Genomic DNA, 6,678 nt, shown 5'->3' on the forward strand with positions numbered 1-6,678 from the left:
CAGAGGGGCGTGGTTTATGACATACTGAGGCAGAGGGCGTGGTTTATGACATACTGAGGCAGAGGGGCGTGGTTTATGACATACTGAGGCAGAGGGCGTGGTTTATGACATACTGAGCAGAGGGGCGTGGTTTATGACATGCAGAGACAGAGGGGCTGGTTTACGACATGCTGAGGCAGAGGGGCGTGTTTATGACATGCTGAGGCAGAGGGCGTGGTTTACGACATACTGAGGCGAGGGGCGTGGTTTATGACATACTGAGGCAGAGGGGCGTGGTTTCGGATGCTTTCTCTGTGAGATTGGTTCAGCCTCTTGGGAATTGAAGTAAAATTATGAACAGAGAGAGGACAGCATCATTTTACATGTTATTTTTATGTTTTTATTTTATTTGGGGAACATGGCTTCCTTTGGCTTCCATGAATACACGACACAGAGAGCATTTTAAACCGAGGACACACTTCAAAAGACGATAGAAAGTTCAACTTGCTGCCGACTATATACGCTTGATAGATACAGATATAATATAACATGAATAAAATAGAATAGAAGCAGATGAATAACTCTACCAAACAGATATACTAACCGTATTGGATATATTAACCCAGGTCTCTCAGTCTAACAGATATCTCAGTCTAACAGATCTCTCATGTTGGACTCTCAGTCTAACAGATCTCTCATGTTGGACTCTCAGTCTAACAGATCTCTCATGTTGGACTCTCAGTCTAACAGATCTCTCATGTTGGACTCTCAGTCTAACAGATCTCTCATGTTGGACTCTCAGTCTAGCAGATCTCTCATGTTGGACTCTCAGTCTAGCAGATCTCTCATGTTGACTCTCAGTCTAACAGAATATCTCATGTTGGACTCTCAGTCTAGCAGATCTCTCATGTTGGACTCTCAGTCTAACAGATCTCTCATGTTGGACTCTCAGTCTAACAGATATCTCATGTTGGACTCTCAGTCTAGCAGATCTCTCATGTTGACTCTCAGTCTAGCAGATGTCTCATGTTGGACTCTCAGTCAAGCAGATGTCTCATGTTGGACTCTCAGTCTAACAGATCTCTCATGTTGGACTCTCAGTCTAACAGATGTCTCATGTTGGACTCTCAGTCTAGCAGATCTCTCATGTTGGACTCTCAGTCTAGCAGATCTCTCATGTTGGACTCTCAGTCTAACAGATCTCTCATGTTGGACTCTCAGTCTAACAGATGTCTCATGTTGGACTCTCAGTCTAACAGATCTCTCATGTTGGACTCTCAGTCTAACAGATCTCTCATGTTGGTCTCTCAGTCTAACAGATATCTCATGTTGGACTCTCAGTCTAGCAATCTCTCATGTTGGACTCTCAGTCTAACAGATGTCTCATGTTGGACTCTCAGTCTAACAGATCTCTCATGTTGGACTCTCAGTCTAGCAGATGTCTCATGTTGACTCTCAGTCTAGCAGATCTCTCATGTTGGACTCTCAGTCTAACAGATATCTTCATGTTGGATCTCAGTCTAGCAGATCTCTCATGTTGGACTCTCAGTCTAACAGATGTCTCATGTTGGACTCTCAGTCTAGCAGATCTCTCATGTTGGACTCTCAGTCTAGCAGATGTCTCATGTTGGACTCTCAGTCTAGCGATGTCTATGTTGGACTCTCAGTCTAACAGATGTCTCATGTTGGACTCTCAGTCTAGCAGATCTCTCATGTTGGACTCTCAGTCCTAAACAGATCCTCATGTTGGACTCTCAGTCTAACAGATCTCTCATGTTGGACTCTCTCTACGCAGATTCTCATGTTGGACTCTCAGTCTAGCAGATCTCTCAGTTGGACTCTCAGTCTAACAGATTCTCTCATGTTGGACTCTCAGTCTAACAGATGTCTCATGTTGGACTCTCAGTCTAACAGATCTCTCTATGTTGACTCTCAGTCTAACAGATGTCTCATGTTGGACTCTCAGTCTAACAGATCTCTCAGTCTAACAAGATCTCTCTGTCATGTTCTTGGACTCTCAGTCTAACAGATCTCTCAGTCTAACAGAATCTCTCATCATGGACTCTCAGTCTAACAGATCTCTCATGTTGGACTCTCAGTCTAACAGATCTCTCAGTCTAACAGATATCTCATGTTGGACTCTCAGTCTAACAGATCTCTCAGTCTAACAGATCTCTCATGTTGGACTCTCAGTCTAACAGATCTCTCATGTTGGACTCTCAGTCTAACAGATCTCTCATGTTGGACTCTCAGTCTAACAGATCTCTCATGTCCATTGGTCTGCTAATAAGAGATGACCTAACCTAATGGTTTTCCTTTCAATCTGCTCCTGATGAGAAGAAAGAAAACTGTTGTGMGAGGTTTTCTTCTGCACTGTTTAACCCGTAGACGTGGAGGATGGAGTGTCGCCTTMTTAACGTCCAAAAGCGTAATTCCAGTCACATGCTCCTTTTCCATTTCCCCTGAAAACTAGATGCATCCCCGCACTGTTCCCTGTATACTATAGACATAGAGACCCTGTATACTGTTGCTTGTCTGTCTGTGGAATAATGTTCATTGAATTCATCCACGACATGAATGGGCAGATAGAGTCCTTTGAAGATGGATATCAATGGTGCATGTCTGTCCAACTACCAAAGCCTCTGTTTGATGTGGCAGTATCTGGTCTGAAATAAACACAGCTACCAAAGCCTCTGTTTGATGTGGCAGTATCTGGTCTGAAATATACACCGTGTTTCAGAGATCACATTTCCATACAGTTGGTTGGTTCTCCTCAGTCTCCCGCTTTCTCTTTCTACATACCTCTGTCTCTCTCTACCTCCCTCCCCGAGAGGGGGAGGGTTGTCCCTGTTTGGCTCCTAAAATACCCTCTGTTGTGTTGTAACGATGACTACGTGACGATGAGACAACCAAGTGAGTTTCCTCTCAACTTCCTGGGAACCTCTCACCTGTAGTCTCACAACCCTCCCTCGAGTCTCATCTCCACTCACAACGTTGACCTGAGGGAGGACATTCACAGAACCTCCTGTAAGTCCACATCACATGTCCATTRGGAGGAGAGCCATGACACAGTAACTCTAATGTTGTATACAACAACACAGTTAAAACCTCTTGCCGCACGGATCCCTTCAACGGGATCATTTTCGTAAACAACCGCTGAATTGCAGAGCGCCAAATAAATWAAAAAAATACTTTTTATTTTTATTTTCATGAAATCACAAGTGAAATATACCAAAACACAGCTTAGCTTGTTGTTAATCCACCTATCGTGTCAGATTTTGAAAATATGCTTTACAGCGAAAGCAATCCAAGCGTTTGTGAGTTTATAGATCACTAGACAAAACATTACAAACACCTAGCAGCAATGTAGATTGGTCACGAAAGTCCGAAAAGAAATACAATTAATCGCTTACCTTTGATGATCTTCGGATGTTTGCACTCACGAGACTCCCAGTTACACAATAAATGTTCCTTTTGTTCGATAAATATTATTTTTATATCCAAAAACCTCCATTTGGTTAATCCCAGGACCAGGGTTAAAACCTACAGGATGGTATCAATCCAGGACCAGGTTAAAACCGTACAGGGATGGTATCAATCCAGGACCAGGTTAAAACTAACAGGATGCGCATTTAAATTCCGGACCAAAGGGTTTAAAACTTACAGGATGTATCAATCCAGGACAGGGTTAAAACCTACAGAGGATGGTATCAATCCAGGACAGGGTTAAAACTTACAGGATGGTATCAATCCAGGACCGAGGGTTAAAACCTACAGGATGGTATCAATCCAGGACCAGGGTTAAAACCTAACAGGATGGTATCAATCCAGGACCAGGGTTAAAACTTACAGGATGGTAATCATCAGGACCAGGGTTAAAACCTACAGGATGGTATCAATCCAGGACCAGGTTAAAACCTACAGGATGGCATTAATCCGGGACCAGGGTTAAAACCTACAGGATGGTATCAATCCAGGACCAGGGTTAAAACCTACAGATGGTATCAATCCAGGACCAGGGTTAAACCTATCAGGATGGTATCAAATTCCAGGACCAGGGTTAAAACCCTACAGGAATGGTAGTCAAATCCAGGACCAGGGTTTAAACCCTAAACCAGACCTGTTAGCAGTCTTCCTCTGTAGTCTATATAACACCAGACCTGAACAGCAGTTCTTCATCTGTAGTCTATATAACACAGACTGATAGCAGTCTTCTCTGTAGTCTATATAACACAGACCTGATAGCAGTCTTCTCTTAGTCTATATAACACCAGACCTGATAGCAGTCTTCTCTGTAGTCTATATAACACAGACCTGATCAGCAGTCTTCTCTGTAGTCTATATAACACCAGACCTGACAGCAGTCTTCTCTGTAGTCTATATAACACCAGACCTGATAGCAGTCTTCTCTGTAGTCTATATAACACCAGACTGATAGCAGTCTTCTCTGTAGTCTATATAACACCAGACCTGATAGCAGTCTTCTCTGTAGTCTATATAACACCAGACCTGACAGCAGTCCTCTTGTAGTCTGTATAACACCAGACCTGACAGCAGTCTTCTCTGTAGTCTATATAACACCAGACCTGAAGCAGTCTTCTCTGTAGTCTATATAACACCAGACCTGATAGCAGTCTTCTCTGTAGTCTATATAACACCAGACCTGACAGCAGTCTTCTCTGTAGTCTGTATAACACAGACTGACAGCAGTCTTCTCTGTAGTCTATATAACCCAGACCTGATAGCAGTCTTCTCTGAGTCTATATAACACCAGACCTGATAGCAGTCTTCCCTGTAGTCTATAACACCAGACTGACAGCAGTCTTTCTCTGTAGTCTATATAACACCAGACCTGATAGCAGTCTTCTCTGTAGTCTATATAACACCAGACTGAAAGCTTTAATAGGCTGACCTGATAGCAGTCTTCTCTGTGGCGTCTGGCCCGTTAGAAGCAGGAAGTTCATCAGCCAGGACCTCCTCGGGGCTACGAGGGTCAAATAGAATCTTCGTCTCTCCGTCTCTCACGCCAATCCCTGCCGCAGGGGCCGACCACATTGCACTCTGGGACTTGGAACCTGTGGATTTAGGTGACACTGTCAGATTCAACACATGTGGTACATGATAGGTAGGTAACCAAGATTTAGGGAAATCTGCTTTTATGTTTTTTGTGCCTTTAGTTTTTTTTGTATCTCCAAAACGCGTAAAAGTGTGTGGCCTCTAAGGCAGGCGGATGTTAGAGGGCCTTTTTACGCGTATGAATGTGTTTGACTCATGTGATTGTGTTTTGCTTTTTGTGTTTTGTGATTGCATTTCATGTATTGCGTAGTTTATGTGTATTAACACTGATTATACAAAACATTATGAACACCTTCCTAATATTAGTTGCACCCACTTTTGCCCTCAGAACAGCCTCAGTTAGTCGGGCCACGGTCTCAAGGTGTTGAAAGCGATCCACAAGGATACTGCCCATGTTGACTCCAATGCTTCCTACAGTTGTGTCAAGTTGGCTGGTAGTGGATTTCTACTCCAAATAGCTCGTTCCATCTCATTCCACAGATTGAGATCTGGTGACTGGGTTTAGGCTGTCTAATAACAGACCTGATGTGTCCATTAAAACCTGTCTTCCTCCTGTCTCTCATGTGGTTTAGGCTGTCTAATAACAGACCTGAATGTTTCCATTAAAACCTGTCTTCCTCCTGTCTCTCTCATGTGGTTTAGGCTGTCTAATAACAGACCTGATGTTTCCATTAAAACCTGTCTTTTCCTCCTGCTCTCATGTGTTTAGGCTGTCTAATAACAGACCTGATGTTTCCATTAAAAACCTGTCTTTCCTCCTGTCTCTCTCATGTGGTTTAGGCTGTCTAATAACAGACCTGATGTTTCCATAAAACCTGTCTTCCTCCTGTCTCTCATGTGGTTTAGGCTGTCTAATAACAGACCTGATGTTCCATTAAAACCTGTCTTTCCTCCTGTTCTCTCATGTGGTTAAGGCTGGCTGAATAAGAAGCCTGAAACACCTGCGCTCCTCCAGGAGAAGGATTGGCCTACTACATTTGTAATACGTTTGTATCCTCATTGTGTGCTTTTAACTTCTTGGCAGAATTTTTATGTTTGTAAAAATACGTTCCCAATGTAAACGGCCTATTTCTCAGGCCCAGATGCTAGAATATGCATATAATTGACAGATTTAGGATAGAAAACACTCTAAAGTTTCCAAAACTGTCAAAATATTGTCTGTGAGTATAACAGAACTGATTTTGCGGCGAAATCCTGAGGAAATCAACCCGGAAGTGGCTCTTTTTTTGAAAAATCCCTGTTCCATTGCCTGCCCTCCTCCATTTAAAGGGATATCAACCAGATTCCTTTTCCAATGGCTCCACAGGTTGTGAACAGGCTTTAGACATAGTTTCAAGCTTTTTATCTGAAAAATGAGCGAGATTTATCAAACGCGTCAGTGGATGGCCAGGTGTCCTTTGATTAGTTCTTGCGCGCGAAAGTTGTAGTCAACATTTTCTTTCTCTCTAGTATCGATAGTTTACCGTCAGGTTGAATATGATCGATAAGTTATGTTAAAAACAACCTGAGGATTGATTATAAAAAACGTTTGACATGTTTCTACGAACTTTACGGATACTATTTGGAATTACGTCTTCCTTCATGACTGCTGGATCCTGTTGATTTCTGAACATTAACGCACAG

This window comes from Salvelinus sp. IW2-2015, linkage group LG34 (assembly GCF_002910315.2).
Source record: "Salvelinus sp. IW2-2015 linkage group LG34, ASM291031v2, whole genome shotgun sequence".
Taxonomy (NCBI): domain Eukaryota; kingdom Metazoa; phylum Chordata; class Actinopteri; order Salmoniformes; family Salmonidae; genus Salvelinus; species Salvelinus sp. IW2-2015.